Genomic DNA, 17,061 nt, shown 5'->3' with positions numbered 1-17,061 from the left:
TTAAAAAATGGGGTCATTCCAACATATAATGTGACATATTGTTCTCATTGTTTAATATATCCTAAACATTTTTAAGTATTCTGTATAGCAGCCTCGCATTCTTTTTAATAACCTTTTTGTAGCTCATAGTATGGATATATCATCATTTTGTTACATGTTCCCTTATTATTGGGCACTTTATAGTGTTTTCAACTTTTTTTTTGCCTCTGAAGCAATGTTGTAATAGCATCCTTATAATTATGTCTTCGTCTATTTATAAAACAAGAAGTGGGACCATAAAATCATAAGGAGTTCACATTTTTATTTTATTTTATCTTATTTTATTTTTAAAGATTTTATTTATTTATTTGACAGAGAGATAGAAAGCACAAATAGGCAGAGAGGCAGGCAGAGGGAGAGGAGAAGCAGGCTCTCCTGCTGAGCAGGGAGCCTGATGCGGGGCTCAACCCCAGGACTGTGGGATCATGACCTGAGCCGAAGGCAGATGCTTAACCGACTGAGCCACTCAGGCGCCTCTCACATTTTTATTTTAAAAGAAAATTTCAAACTGCCCTCTAAAAAGGGTTGTGCTGATTTACTTTCCCAAAGAAATCATTTTAAATGGGAGCAGGGGGGACGAAATGACCCCATATGTTTAGTACTACTGACATTTACTCACATCATGCTAAGAGCTTTTGGATATATTATCCCCTGAGGTCACTACCCTCCTAGGAAGTAAGTAGAGCAGAAATCCCATGGTCATTTTTTCTGCTGAGACTTCTGGGAGTAGATACATTGGGCCATTTGCACACTGCCACACCAGCAACCAGCCTAGGTGAGAAGGCCATGGACTGTGATGTCAGGCTGTCTGAGTTCAAACCTTGGTTCTATTTTACTGCTGAGTAACATGGGCTTTATTTCTCTCTGAGGGTTAATTTTATGTGTCAAGTTGGCTAGGCCATAGTGCCCATGTATTGGGTCAAACATGAGTCTAGATATTGCTGTGAAGGTATTTTTTTAGATGTGATTAATATTTATATCAGTAGACTTTGATTAAAGCAGATTATCCTCCCCCCACCTAATTTGGGTGGTCCTCGTCCAAGCAGTTGAAGACCTTCATAGAAAGACTGAGTTCCCCGAGAAAGAGTGAATTCTGCCTCCATTCTGTCTTCCCACTCAAGCTGTAGCATCAGCTCTTCCCTATGTCTCAGCCCTGCAGATTTCAGACTTGTCAGCCCCCACAATTATGTGAACCAATTCGTTAAAATACATCTCTCACTAGAGAGATAAATACACACATACATATCCTACTGATTCTGTTTCTCCAGAGAATACTAATACACACTGTGAAGCCTCAGGTTCCTTATCTGTGAAATGGTAACAATGCTCTTTACTCTGTGAGATTACAGCACAGACTAAAGGAAATAAACCATGTTAATGTGGGCAGGCTCTCTCCAACCAGTTGAAAACCTTAATAGAAAGACCGAGGTCCCCTGAGAAAAAAGAAATTCTGCCTCCAGACTTATCTTCAGACTCAGGTGCAATATGAATTGCCAGTGCTGGGCAAACAGTCTGGAATCCAAAAATTTTGACTACTATTTCTAGAAAAATGAGCTTGAACCCACTGTTCTGTTCATTGACACCCCCTCCCCCCATCATGCAACACGAAGCGCACATACTCAAACTCACACACAACCACCAGGTACACACAAGAACCTCTGGGAAACTCCAAGCCCATGTTCTTCAGTTTCCCACAAGAAATGAAAGCCCATATTGCGAAGAGATGTATTCAAGAGCTTCTTGAGCAAAGCTGAAGCCAGGAATGAGATCTCCATCTTCTGGAGGCTTGTTTCCCTCTGCAATACCACCTCTCCACTTTGAGCTGGGTACTTCTTGTGTCATTAATTGGAGGTGTTGTCTTCACCACCCACATAGGGTGTGCCCATTAACCTCTGCATCATGCATTAGTTGATGCCATGACACTCTCCCTTGCTTCTGTTATGTGTCACCTTTGTTGAGGCTCCGCTCCATCCCTTCTCCCTTTCCCCTGGTTTTCGCTTCAGTCAGTCATACTGCAAGAGGCAAGAGGGAAGGAGGGGGGAAATCAGATAAGGAAACATCAATGCCAAGCTCAGCTAAGCCATTATCTAATACCAGACAGGTCACTGCTCCAACTTGGCCTGGAGGAAGCAAGTATTAGACTTTCACTGCCTTTATTTTGTGATGACAATAGGCATGATGAAATTAAAGCTCATATTTTTCCAGGCTTGCTTATTCTCCTAAATATAGATGGTCCCATGTAGCCAGCAACACATTCTGGGTCACATTCACTCCAGCTTCAACTCTGTGCTTTCAAAAATACTGCTAATATGTCTTGCTACTTTTGGTGCTTCAAACAGAAGGGCTTCCCAGAATATGTCCAAATATGCAGGAGAAATTTGAAAATTTATTCATGACTGAGTTGTCAACCTAGAGTGCCATTCAAGAGTGGCTCAAATAAAAATTTATTCACAAATACTTTGTGAATATATTATGGCTAACTGAAATGACATTTTGGTATTTTAAAAGTCATTCCAAATATGGAGGTGGACACTCTCTTGTGAGTGACTTCCCGAGAAGACAGGGTGGAGGAATGGAGCACTCACGTCTATAGTAGATCCACCAAAAAGCATCTCACCATGTAATGCTGAGAAATTCAAGTTTGAGGATAAAATGGTGAGAAACAACAAATAGCCATATTTATTGCTTGTCAACACCAACAGTGCTCAGGAGAAATTTAATAAGTTCCAATAAAATGAACTAAGTTTGTGAATAAGTGGTTTGAATTGTGAATAGGCTTTGAAATGCTTAAACCTTTCCCAAATGAATACATTTCTGTAAATAATATTGTAATTCTTAACAAAATTCTGTTTTTTGATACAGATCATCTTTGTGACCATGCGTAAGTCAGCAAAAAGCCTGTAACTGATCACAGTGGGCTGCGATAAGCCTGGACTGGGTCAGATCCCGACATCTGTGCTTTTGTTTGTTGCTACTCCTTCATGGTCCTGCTGCCTACACCATCTTAGAACTAGCATGTAGCTAATCCCTACTTATAAATTTAACTGGACAAGCTATTTTCCAAACTGGAAACCAAAGGGGGTAACATCTTTTTTAAAAAAATTATTTCTTTTAAGAGTAAACCTGCTCTGTTTACCAGCCGTCTGGTAACTTCCTCTTGAGCAAGATCCAGAAAATTACTCTGAAGTCCAGAGGCATATGGAGGTCCCAAACAATTCAGAGATCCAGAGTCTGACCAGGTCACAACAAATGTTGCCTCTCAGTGTAACACGGAAGCTCTGTGTGCTTTGCTCTCTGTTCCTGTATACTCTGGTCATTCTTGCCCACTGAGTCAGGACTGCCCAGCCCAGGGGGAGTACTCAGTCAAGTCTTCACTGCTAAGCTCTTCAGTTTACTGTCACATACTGTCGCCAAAACGTGCCCATGCTGCTAGGGAGGCTGTGGGTGTATGAGTTTCCCAGTACTGCTGAAACGAAGCATCACAAACTGGGTGGCTTAAACAATAGAAATGTATTGTCTCAGGGTTCTGGAGGCTAGATGTCCAAGATCAAGATGTTGGCCATGCTGGTTCCTTCGGAGGGCCATGAGGAAGGTTCTGTTCCAGGCCTCTCTTCTAGGTTCTGGTGGCCTCAGGCATTCCTTGGCTTTTAGACAGCATGCTCCTTGTGTCTCCACACTGTCTTCCCTCCACACATCTGTCTCTGTGTCCAAACCCCCCTTTTAGAAGGATACCAATCTTATTGGATTAGGGCCCACCCTAACAACCTCATTTTTCTTATTTTTATAAAGACTATTTCCAATAAGGTCACATTCACAGGTTTCGGTTAGGACTTTAAGACCTCTTTCGGTGGAATGTAATTTAATGCATAACACTGGGTCAAAATGAACATCCGTATTCAGTCGAGCCAAATGCTGGAAATTCAGCATCATTATGGACCCGCCATATTAGGTCTCCCAGACCTTGAATCTCTAGAAGCAGCAGTTGTGGTCCTGATTCTTCCCCTCACCCAAAGTAAAGACCCTTTTCTTACCAGGGACATCAGTTCACCTCATCCTCTAAGACAAAATTACTACAGCAGGCATCTGGATCATCTTCAAAGCACCACAATATTTTACCCCCAAGCAATGGCTGTGGTTATTTAATGTACATTTGTGAAACAAAGAGGGCTACTCAAGTAACAGGACATACCTATCAACTTCTCTCAACTTGAAAAATTGCTACATAAAATAAAGATAATGGTGTCTCTTCTAACCACCTCATAAAGTTGTAAAGACCATATGAGATGGTAGGGGAAATAAATAAACCTAAATAAACCACAATAAAACCTCAAACAGCTCTTAGGTGTAAACCCTTATTGTAGAGCAGGAGTCAACAAACTTTCTCCGTGAACCAGATAATAAATATTTTAGGCTTTGTGGGCCAAGAGGCAAGATCAAGGATATTATGTAGATACTTCCACAGTAGTCCCACATTATCAATGGTTTCAGTTACCCACCATCAACCACTGGCTGGAAGTAGGTAATCTTCCTGCTGCTGTATTTCCAGAAGATCAATAGTAGCCTAAGGTTACGTCACAATGCCCACGTCATTTACTTCATCTCATCAGGTAGATATTTGACCATCTCGTATCATCACAAGAAGAAGGGTGAACACTGCAGTATTTTGAGAAAGAGCAAAAGAGACCACATTCACATAACTTTTATTGTAGTATATTTTTATAATTGTCCTATTTCACTATTAGTTATTGTTGTTAATCTATTACTGGGTCTGATTTATAAATTAAACTTCATCATAGGTATGTAGGTATAGGAAAAATCATAGTATGCATAGGGTTCAGGATTATATGTGATTTCAGGCATCCACTGAGGTGGGGGAGGGTCTTTGAATGTATCTCCTTCAGGTAAGAGGAAACTACTGTACAGCAAGAGTGAAAACAAATTTTTGCAACTTTGTAGGCAAACCTCAAAATATAATAATAATTGAGTACAGTTTTTTATAATACAGGTCTACTAATAAGAATAATTAAATTCTTGGGGGGGAGGGGCTAACATTTCCTTAATAGGGATTAAAATTGGTGTTTCCTATGATCCAAATTTGTTGCAAGTGTTCATTTGTTAATGTTGATCTGGAATAAGAGTTTATGCCCTTCATCTCTGAAAATGTCTTTTCACACCTATAGGTGATCCACATGTCGCCTAGAACACTGTCCGTTTATAATCACGTCCCGGCAATTTTCACTGCATGGAGTGACAGTGCAAAACAATGCAAGTCCACGCAGGGTTTCTGTCACAGCTCCTCAGCTTGGCTGTTGGAGCACAAGAGCTGTCATAGATGGTACCTAAGCAAATGTGTGTGGCTGTGTTCCAACAACACGTTATTTATGAATGCTGATGTTTGAATTTCAAGGACTTTTCACTTTTCTCATGAAATATTATTCTTTTGATTTCTTAAACCATGTAAAAATATAAAAATCACTCTCAGGCTGTACAAAAAGCAAGGGGCTTGATTGGGTCCTAGGACTGCCTTTCGCCAATTCCTGTTTTAGAGGATTCATTGACCGAAAAAAATTAATCCTCATCTGATCGCTCCTACCTGACTGAGATCATTTATCTGAATTTCCACCAATCGCTCTCCCACTAATAATTTACAAATGTTTTCTTACTAATACGGTACATACACTTTACTCCTAAACTGAGTTGTGTGTTCTATAAATTACTTCTCATAAGCAGCACTGGAAAAAAACTCGAGTATGTGAAAACTGGGGACCTGGCTTTGTTTTTTCAACACCTCCCAACATCCCAAACAATGTTTATTGTAGAGTGATTTATACAAACTGAACCTTATAAAAATCCCCATACAAGACCTTCCCAAACTATACCCATTGTCTGGGCCTAGTGCCAGTCCTTGCCCCTTCAGGAAGCCTTCCCCAGCCAATTTGGTCCATCCTTAAGTCCACCTTCTCTGCACTTCCATTGAACTTATGATCCATGCCACATAACTTACCATTAACCTCTGATGAATTCTCATGCTAGTTTTGACTCTTAAATAAAACCAAAAGCACTCCAAGAAAGAAACTGATGTTATCCTTATTTTTCTTTCCCTTGGGAACTAAGTAAGTCCGTACTAGGCACCGTCAGAGGCCATGAATTCCCTGTCAGTAGCACTGGCTGCTCCCCTGGCACTCCTTTAAGGATTAGGCTGGGTCACTGTCCACCCACGTCTCTGGCCCAGAGACTTTTGCCAAGGCGCAACTACACTGACTCAACAGTGCTGCCATCCATGTGGGCACCGAAACTCCAGAGCTCAAGGAAGGGGACTGGTCCTCCAGCCATGGCTGGAAGCCAGGAATTAGTACCTACTTCAGAAGTATTAAATTAGAAAAAAAAAAAAATTAACTACTGAAAGATTTTCTTAAACACAAAATTTGAGGGACCACTGACCAAGTTCATGCCCTAATTTGTGCCCTCTCTAAATAGATGAATTTCTAAAATAAAGGGAAAAGCCCAGTGTCTCCCATTCCACTTCAGTCTTCTCACTTGGCATTTTCTTTCTTAGAAGGTATTACAGTAATTAGTGTACACATTTTTAAGGGCAAGTCTTGACCCTTGATGTATAATATGAGCCCCACGGCAGTAACTGATATTTTAAAACTTGTCAAAGGAGGGATTTAAAGCACCAGACCAACATGTTTTCCTTTATGGATGACTTATAGTGTGAGATTAATAAAATACTCAAAGATGTTGTAAGAATAGGCGATATCACCACACCTTGGGTGGGGGAAGCCACTTGGCTCCGGCACCCAGTCTCGCCACACCCCTGAGGTGTGGCAGAACAGCAGAGTATCACCACACCTACTGAGTGTGGCGGCTCAGTGAAAAGCAAACACTCGAAAGGCAGAAGGAGAAAAATCAATAGAGGTGCCTCAGGAAGTGATACTAGAAAATGATGTGAGGCTCGGAGGATTCTCACTGCAAGTGAAGATACACAATTAAAAAGAGATCACTTCTTGAAGGGTTCTGGCCAGGGCTGTTTGTGAATTCCACAGCCGTGGTTTTTGAGTGAGTTGGGATTGGTCTCTTCTCTGGTCAGTCTCTTATAGAGGACATTTCCCAAATTACTCCATCTTCTAAACACTGTAAGGATTTGGAGACTGAGCTGAAAACTCAATTAGCATTATGCAAACCGTGGGCTTCTGGTATTTCTAGTAAGTTTAGGGAGCTGCCAAACAATCCTGCCAAGTTCCTTGGAGCTTGGAAAGGCCTGGAAAGACTAATCCAAGAAGATGGCTGGCTGGGACAAGTACTCACTCTTTTACAGGCTGAAAGGGAAATGCTTTGGGACTGGGGAGGTGGACAGGTTGTGAGGGAATTGTGAGGCCCTAAGGATGTCAGCTTTGGAAAAAACTCTGGGTGGAACTGGACAGGGTTGAGAACCGAGTGTAAGACCACACAGACACGGGAGGTAGGCACAAGGGATCAAATGCAAATCTTCATCGGCAATAGAGCTCCTTCTCCAGACAAGATCAAATGTCTAAAGACTTCAGAGAAATTATTAATCCCAGGAGGTTTCCTTTCCTCTGTAAAGTTGGAAGATGTCAAGGTTTCCATAGAGGCTCTAGGGAGAAAAACACATCATCTTCCTTGGTGACACATTTGGCTTTCACACAGATTTGATTTTATTTGTAGTTAATGTGTGGTTCTTTTAAATTGGCACCTGACTTCCTCCTCCTTTTTGTTCTACTTTACTTCTTAGAAGACTGACTCGCTGTCAAGAAGAATCGATTTTTGCAGCAAGTGTTCTCAAAGATCATAAATAACTGGTATTCACAACATGTTTTTAGTAAAGAAAGGAATGGAAAAACGAAGCAAACATAATGAGCCTTTCTATATGTGCCAGATTCTGTGTTAAAGTATTTTGCATTTATTATCTCATTTCCTTGAGGAAGATATACTCTGTTAATTTTAGAATTGATACAAATCATCACCCGGTTTATTTCCCAGAGTCCAGAGTCTCTCATGGTTTGTCTCCCTCTCTGATCTCTTCCCATTCAGTTTTCCCTCCCTTTCCCTTCGGTCTTCCACTCCATTCCTTATGTTCCACATATGAGTGAAACCATATGATAATTATCTTTCTCTGCTTGACTTAGTTCACTTAGCCTAATCCCCTCCAGTTCCATCCATGTCAATGCAAATGGTGGGTATTCATCCTTTCTGATGATTGAGTAATATTCCATTGTATATATGTATATTAAGGAGAGCACATGTTATGATGAACACTGGGTGTTATATGCAACTAATGAATCGTTGAACACTACATCAAAAACTTATGATGTACTATATGCTGGCTAACTGAACATAATAAAAAATTTTAAAAAAAGGATACAAATCAGAAAAGTTATTAAATTTCAAAGGGCTAAAGAATAAATGAATAATTGGGAAAAGGGTTTATCAGAAGGGGAGGTCCTCCAGCTCAAGTGTGGCTAGATAGAGCAATCATCGCTGTTTTGATTAGCGTGTAGGTAAATGATGGCACCAGAAGGGATCTCAATCCATTCTTCAAACAACCATCATCCAGATCCTCTGCGCCCCCCCCCACCATGTAACACCACTAATGAGGTTCTCATTAGGTTCAAAATGGAAAATCAGCCATTTCTTTACCTTTCTGAAAGCCCATTCCTTGTCTTCAATTTCCACTTAATATATTCCACTGATAGGTTATCACCGTGTCTTCCAATCATTCATTTATTCAACCATTATTTATTGAGTATCTACTCTGTGCCAGATCCTGGGCTCCACTCTGTGCATCCAAAGTAGGCAATCCAAGAAGGCAGTGCATCCAAGAAGGGAACTGCTGCCCTCAAGAGGTCTGCTGTCGATGCCCTTCTCCTCAGGGAGCAGGAGGCAAGGACACTAGCCAGATGTGCACAGTGGCACCCAGGGAGCCACTTCAGTCAGAAAGGACTCAGGACTCCAATATGTGCAGCTAGTGGTGACTCCTCTATTCCCAAATAGGAACTGGAAGACCATTACTTCTAGAGAATCAGTGTCATGAGTCAGGTATAAGAGTCATTGACATAGAAGAAAAATCCAGTTAGTGATCAGAAATGGAAGAAAGCAAATGAGAGTGTTGGTCCCCATTTGGCAGTGGAGGAGGACATGGAGGACTCTCTGAGTCAAGGGTGGCTTGTACTTAGGGATTTTACTGAGCACAGATTCCCCCCCATGAATAGTGAGGGAGAGCTCAAGGATGCTGTTCATGGCGCTGAGGCAGCTTAGAGTTTCAGAGAGGGAGAGAGGACAGGAAATTAATAACCCCACCGAAAAGACCATGGCATGTAGTCAAATGACTATGGATTCCAGAATCAGACCAGAGTGTCAATGCCGGCACCACGGTTTCCTTGAATAAGCAACTTCAGCTCTGTGAACTTTAGTTTCCTTGTCCGTACACTAGGAATAATGTTTTTGTTGTAAGAATTAAATGAAATGATGTATATAAAGTCCCTGGCACAGTCTAAATATCCAAAAAGCAGTAGTTATTTCCATTATTTTTAAGGGTGGCAGAATAAGTACTACAATGGAAGAAAGCACCCAAAAAAGTCATCCCTGGAGAAGCCTAAAAGGGGTTTCCCTGGTGCACAGCCCTGAAGAATGAGGAGTCCCACAAGTAGTCACGGAGGAAGAGTAGAAGAAACCACATGGGTGAAACATGCCTAGTGCCCACGTGTGGCTGGAGCACAGAGGACACAGTGCATGAGGGAGAATGGTGGAAGGGGAGGTGGAGCCATAGCAAGGAGCCGAGCCACGAGGGGATGTGTGGCAGGTGCAAGAGCTACTTCCTCCCTGACCAGAAGATGGCGGAGGGTTTAAAGCTACAGACTACAAGAATCAGGTAATAATAGCTTATCTTTATACAGCCAACACTTACTTAGACCTCGCTATGCGCCTGACACGACTGTAAGCATTTTACCTCTATTAACTCACAGGATCCTTGCATAACCCTTTTAGCTAACTACTAAGAAAACTAAGCCACAAAGAGTTAATGAATTGGCCCCAAAACATAGCACACTAACATAGATGGATAAGGCCGGGAGGGAGGAAGTTTGGAGGGAAGACAGATTGGAAAAGAGAAGCCATTAGAAATGAGTTAGGAGAGGGGCAGCTGGGTGGCTCAGTCTCGATTTTGGCTCAGGTCATGATCTCAGGGTCCTGAGACCGAGCCTCACATAGGGCTCTGCGCCCAGGGGGAAGTCTGCTTAAGATTCTCTCTCTCCCTCTGCCCCCCACTTACATGCGTGTATGCGTTTTCTCTTCCTCTCCCTCTACCTTTCTCTCAAATTAAAAAAAAAAAAAAAATGAGTTAGGAGCGACCATCCAGGTAGGAGATGAAGGTGCCAGAACTAAGGCAGAGGGGAAGAAAAAGGAGAGGCTACTCTGAAGTGTAAAATCCAGAGTGCAGGGAGTCTGGTGGCAAGCTAGATATGGAGACAAGTCATTCCTTGGGGAAAACCTCTTTGGAATTCAGTTGGTCTGTTTTTCTCTTTGAGATATTTCTATAATATTGTCCTTTTCCAAGGGGATGACTCTGCGGGGATGACTCTGCAAGAACGACAGCTTGCACTTTCACCAACATCCATTCACTTGTCCCATTCCCCCAAATCTAAACACTCAAGGTATTAGAACTTCAAAAAAAATTCAACCTGGTATTTTCGCTTTTGCCTTGAAACAGGGTATTTACTCTTCATCTAACAATAGACCTGTTGTTTCTGTCTTCGAGGAGTTTCACTTTGATGTGTCAAAGGAAATGCCATGAACTCTAGGGGAGAGTCATCACTGCGTGAGTGCAGGATGAACAGCAGGTGTGGCTGGGGCTTTAGGAGAGGGGCCAGTCCTCCTATTCCATTTGTAGGGACAAAAAAGATGCATATTTCAAACACTTTGGTTTTCAGAAGTCAAAGACAGTTTCTAAAAGAGTCCTCAAATAGAAACCCAACACTTCAGAGTGAAGCTTCGTCGGAGAGGGGCCTCTCACTGTCCTGATGATCACGATTAGGAAGCCGAAACCAACACACACTCTTCTTTGCATCACTTGGGTGAAGCAGGTGCAAGACAGATGCACTGCCTGAACACCTGGGGAGGTTGAAGTCAGCTGGTTAGTTTGAACATTAAGCAATGACCTTCCCTGTTAGAACTTTACAAATTAAATTGTGTCCTAGACGTGAGTAAACAGATGATCTGCAATGGACAGCTTCGGGGACCAGAAAGAGACGATGGCAAAGAATCCCTTACATTCTTATTGTCTCTGGATCCTTCACACAGTGGTCTCCCTGGGGTGATCATATGCATATTCTTGTCCCCACAGAACAGCTAAGGGATCTGAAGCTTGGAGAGCTGTCCTGCCCAAGGTGACAAAATGATGGTAACAAAGTAGGACAGGCCTGGCTGCAAGCCTAGTGCCTTTGCTTCCACACCATGATGAGGTGGATTATGATGGCTTTAGTTCTTCTATCAACAGAGTCCTCTTTCCCTAACAATAGAAACTTCTCATTCCTGGGGGGGCCTATTCCCCTACTTAGGGATGGACATGTAATCTAGTATATAGATCACCTCCATTTGGTTAAAGTTCAGACAGCTGATCCAAGCTGGCCCACCTTCTCTCTTCCCCAGTCTTCCTCATCTTTCTCTCTCCGTGAAAGATGGACTTTTCCTGCTGAGGCTGTAGAGCTGTAGAGGCTGGGGGGTCTTAAACAGCCCTGACCCATCATACTCATCCTGGGGAATGACTTCCAAAGAGATGGAGCTAAAATTAAATCATGTTTAAGCTTCTGATTCCAGTCATGTCAGAAAGTAGCCCTACCTTTGGACTGTTCGGTTCAGTTACATTAACTCATAAATTATTTTTGCGGCACCTCGGTGGCCCAGTTGGTTAAGCATCCGGGTTTAGCTCAGGTCATGTTCTCAGGGTCCTGGGATTGGGCCCCATGTCGGGCTCCCTGCTCGGCGCGGAGCCTGCTTCTCCCTCTCCCTCTCCCCATCCCTTTGCTTGTGCTCACACACACACTCTCTCTCTCTCTCTCTGTCTCTCAGATAAAAAAAAAAAAGCTAATAAATTATTTTTAATCCTTTAAACTCATTTGAGTATATTGTCTGGATGTTTGGATTTTGGTTCAGCCACTTTCAACCAGAAGTTCAGATCAACAGATGTCCAATAGAAATAATGAACCTGAACATGAGAGGCTCCGAGAAGACCCCCTGAACACACTACCCAGTGCCCCATCCTCCCCTTCCACTTCTAGGCCCATCCTCAGTGATGATTCATCCATGCTGCTGAGGAACCTACAATCTGGGGTTATTTCAGGGAACTCTGAACTGTTCCTTTCTGTAACCAGAGTGGTTTGTTCTTTCCTCTGTCTTGGATTCTTAAAGAGCATGCCTTGGGTCAAGTCAGTGGCTGAGATATGAGCTCCTGGGAGCCCCTTAGCTCTGGGAGGTGGAAGGGAAGTGTAAGATGGGGCTATGGTGGGTTGTGCACAGCAATATTCATGGAATCAGAGGGAGAGAGTGGACTCTATCCATCTTACTTGTTTGCACTTGGATGGCTTTCAGGGCACTGAATCAATAAAACCGAGTCCTTCACAAGACCTCCATCTGGCCAGGAAGGCCCACGAGGATTCGCCGTTTGGAGCTTTCTGTCCAGAGCTCTTACCCATACTCCCCACATGGAGGCCAGCCCAGAAAAAACTATGACAAATTCCGTGCCCCTTCATGTCTCTCCCAAAGCTAAACAGAGACAGTGATGAGACCTAAATATGTTTGCTTTTCCTATTTCTACCAAATATACAGTGTTTCAAAAGAAATGCCGTATGTAAACACAATAACAAAATCTAATGTGCACATAATGAAGTTGAAAGGAAACTGTGCCCTGTTTCCCTCCTCCTGCTTACAAATTGCTTCTTTGGCAATGCTAAATTCTGAAAACAAAACAAAACAAAACTGGAACTATTCTGAGGCATAAATTCCAGCCCCCAAACCAAAACAAATATCTTTGATTTCTTTAAATAATAGCATTTATGAGGTTTAAGCAAAAGCTGTCTCACTGGCCCTCCAGAACATGCACACCACAGTGATGGGCTCGCTACCGGTGGGTGTGCATTTTGACTTGCACGATCTGGCCTCAAGAACATTTCTGACATATTGTTGTTTGTTTTACTCAGGATTAGCAGAAAATTTCTGTGGGTGTTTTACGTCACTGGAGTAGGAAGCACTGCAAAACTGTACCCGCCTGGTTGATATTTCTGGAAAGAGAGCTCTAAATTATTAGAAGAAGGAGAGAAGAAGGGGGGAGTGGAGTGGCAGGAAAGAAAAGAATGAGTAAGAATCAAGAAAGCCCCATCAGGAAAGCCCCACATGGAAAACTGAATTGATGGCAAATGGGATTTCTTGTATGTAGTGGCATTCAGCTCTGCTACATGGGGAAATCAAAGTTTTGATTGTGTCAGAGGGCGTGAAAAAAGTGTGGATCTCATCTCAGTGTCTACCAATTGGTGGAACTGAACTTCGGCAAACAGCAGTGAGAGTTACAACAAAGCACTAGAATTTCCCTTTCAATAAACTGCAGATCTGTATATAATTGGAAGGAAGGGGCTAGTGGAGTTTAGTCTGGAAACATTTGGTATGAAGTTTGAGATTTTTCAGATAGTCCAAAGGAGTAGAACAGTCACGGAATGTCTAGCCCACATGTGTTTTGTTTTGTTTTGTTTTGTTTTTAAGGCACAAGAAAAAAACCAACACTGCAATACAAGAATGGGCGAAAGATGTGAAGATACAGTTTGCAAAAGTAGAAATACAAATGCCAAGACTCAAAAAAGGAAAAGCAAACAAATAAAAGCCCTGATGTCATTTATAATCAAGGAGATGCCATATAAAATACTAAGGCCCTATTTTTTCATCTATAAAATGAATACAGTATTTTTTAATGTGATAATCTTGTCTTTGACAGGGTGTCAAGTGACAAGGCACACTTTTGTACCGATTCAATTAATACTATCATTATGGAAAGTAATTTGCCAGTATTTTTTTTAAAGGCATGCCCTTTGACCCCCATAAGCTTACTTCTAGGAATTTACCCCACAGACTATTATGAGAAGCACACAAATATTTACATTCATAGTAGCACTGTTTAAATGTTGAAAAGTGGGAAATAACTCAAATGTCTAACTATAGAAGGGTTAAATTAATTTACTCACATAACAATACTATAAAAATGTTTTAAAGTACTTTATCAAAAACATTTAGGGTCATGGGAAAGTGCTTAATGTAATATTAAGAAGCAATATCCAATTCCAGAATTATATTTAAAATATGATCTCATATATCATTTATATAACATATAAAATATATATTATATAGTAAATATGGTACATATCTATAGTAAATATTTATACAAGGAAGAATATGGGAGAAAATAAAATGTGTTCATGGTAATAGTCACTAGTGATAAAACTATAAATTATTTTGATTTATATATTTTTTAAAATCATCTATAATTTTTTAATATGAGGTGTGGAAATCCTAAAAAAAATAAAAAAGCATACTTAAGATGTACTAAGGAATATCTCTAAGATAGTCAAATAGACAGATAGCCAGAATGGGCAAAGTATTTGGTCTTCAACATTTTGTTGCATTTATTTGATTGATTGATTGTTTGATTGATAGAGTGAGCATGGGGAGGGGCAGATGGAGAGAGAGAATCTTAACCATTTTCCATGCCCAGCATGCAAGCCCCATTTCGGGCTCAATCCCATGACCCTCACATCATGATTTGAGCCAAAATCAAGAGTCAGTCACTTAACCGACTGGACCACCCAGGCTCCCTGCATTTATTTTTTAAAAACCAAAGCAGAGGAGTGTTATGAAGTAGTAAAAGGAGTACTGGACTCATAAATATGTTATATGTCATATAAAATATGGTCTGTTCTATATGTGTATGTGATATAAACATATTATACATATTCCAAAAAGGATTTTGATCTCTTAATAATATGAAGATGTGTGAGAAGCAGGTATTATACATATACAAAAGGAAACTTAGAGACTCTTCGAATAGGAGAAAAGTGAAAGTTCACAGTACCAGAAACATGGAGTATGTTTGTGTGAGCACTATATTTCACTTGGAGCTTCTTAGAAGTCAAGCCAAATGAGGAAACATAATGAGTTACACAGTTCTAATTATCTGATGAAAGGAAGCACACAAGTTTATCTGGAAAGACAGACTCTTCTTTTCCTACTGACTTCTAATAGATATTTGCTGTGTACATCTTTATATAAGAAATGTTGCATAGCAAAATAACATTGATCTTTGATAGATGTCAAGGACATCATATTAAAATAAAGCTCAATGAATATTTCTAAAGGAGTCAAGCTAGCACAGCCTTGGTATGAGTTGCTTTCTGGTGAGCTAGCTTGATGCAGGAATAAAACTTAAAGAATTCAGAAAGAATTCAAACTGGCTTTCACAGGCTGGATTTGACACACAGCGTGTTTTATAAAAATTCTAATCCACTGCCAATATTAAAAAATCGTATTTACATAAAAATCCAACTTTGGAGTTTCTTTTAAAAGGCTGCAATATTTGGCAAATTAAATCACTTTCTTCATAACCATTGGATGGCCTTTAGCAGCCAATGACTCTTGGGCCATTTGTTCAGAGCTAAGTCTTCCTTCATAGGTCACGCTGGCCTGACTCCTAGACACGTGTGCACATGTGAGCCTAGATCTAGAAGAATGAACAGATAGCACACCCTTATCTCTCAACTATAAATTGTTTCATGTTGACTAAATCTAGACAGCAGTCCATTTAACACTGAACTCTTAGATGGTACATTAAAAGACAGCATAATTGATTCTATAAATCAGAAAAAGTTCATGAAATAACAGGCTTGGAGCTGCGATCTGATAGAGTTGGGCACCAAGGAAATGACGGTTTTAAAGAAGTCATATGCTAAAGTCTGAGGGGATTTGGAATTCTTACTTTTCTGAAGATCAAGGTGGTTGGCACTCAATCAAGTAAGTGCCGCCTCTCCCACTACATCATGACTTTCCCTCCTTTCTCCTGCCTCCCTGTGCCGACTTTTCCCAGCACTGTCATGAGGCATTTATCTGAGCTTTTCCCAGGGGCAGTTTCCCAACTTTGCCCTGGCCCACATGTTCTCTTACCAGTTCTCCCGCCCTGCCCCCACACATGGTGATTCATGCTAGAATCTGGTGAAAAGGCAAGTGGGAATTCTGAGTTCAACTTTTAGCACAGAAATAAGAGGTGTTAGCTAATCCATACAGAGACTGAACTATAAAATATATATATATATATCCTTGAACTCTGAGCCAGTGTTATAACCAACCAAGCTAAGACGTCTCCAAAACATCTGCCTACTGGACCATCTTTAGTGGTAGCAAGAAAGAGTACTTTTCTTTAGTCAAGCCGTCTGTGGCAGAGGGTGTTGGTTGCGTGGTTGATAGCCATCCCTGATCTTCTTGTTCATGGTTTTGTGGGTCAGCATTTGAGAAGGGCTCAGCTGAAAAGTTCTTGCTTGGAGTTTCTCATGCACATGTAGACAGATGTTGGCTGGGGCTGCCATTGTTTAAAGACTGGACATTCAAGACAGCTCATTCTTGTGGCTGGAGTTGATGTTGACTATTGGCTTGAAAACTCAGCTGGAGCTGTTGACTAGAGAACCCACATGTGGCCTCCCCAGCACGGTGGTCTCAGAATAGATAGACTTCGTTCACTGTAGCTGTTTCCAGAGTGAGCACCCCAAAAGAACTAAGCATGGCCTTTTGGATCCAAGCTTCAGAAATCACACATCACTTCTACCACGTTCTATGGGTTGAGGCCAGCCCAAGCATGCCCTGATTTAAGCAGGTAAAACATAAGCCTCACTTCTCAATGGGAGAAGCATCAAGGAACTTGCAGATTTGGTTTAAATCTGCAAACTGTGACACATCAGCACAGTATACTCTTCCGGTATA

The 17,061-nt window shown here is 41.3% G+C and overlaps 1 long non-coding RNA gene across 4 annotated transcripts in view; it reads right to left on the bottom strand.

Annotated features, from left to right (window-relative positions):
• Nucleotides 1-452: 452 nt before the first annotated feature.
• LOC113927781 overlaps nt 453-17,061 on the bottom strand; it is a 78,291-nt gene continuing 61,682 nt past the window's right edge. For 3 of the 4 annotated variants that reach the window (XR_003521736.2, XR_003521735.2, XR_003521737.2), the window contains exons 2-3: nt 4,536-4,692; nt 453-2,051 (exon numbers count right to left, since the gene is read on the bottom strand). This is a non-coding gene — a long non-coding RNA (uncharacterized LOC113927781). Of the gene's footprint in view, nt 2,052-4,535; nt 4,693-16,066; nt 16,178-17,061 lie in introns of those variants that run through there. The other variant, XR_003521738.2, reaches the window with a different exon arrangement.

Source organism: Zalophus californianus, chromosome 7 (genome assembly GCF_009762305.2).
Source record: "Zalophus californianus isolate mZalCal1 chromosome 7, mZalCal1.pri.v2, whole genome shotgun sequence".
Classification (NCBI taxonomy): domain Eukaryota; kingdom Metazoa; phylum Chordata; class Mammalia; order Carnivora; family Otariidae; genus Zalophus; species Zalophus californianus.
This window is presented reverse-complemented; position numbering and strand designations above follow the sequence as displayed.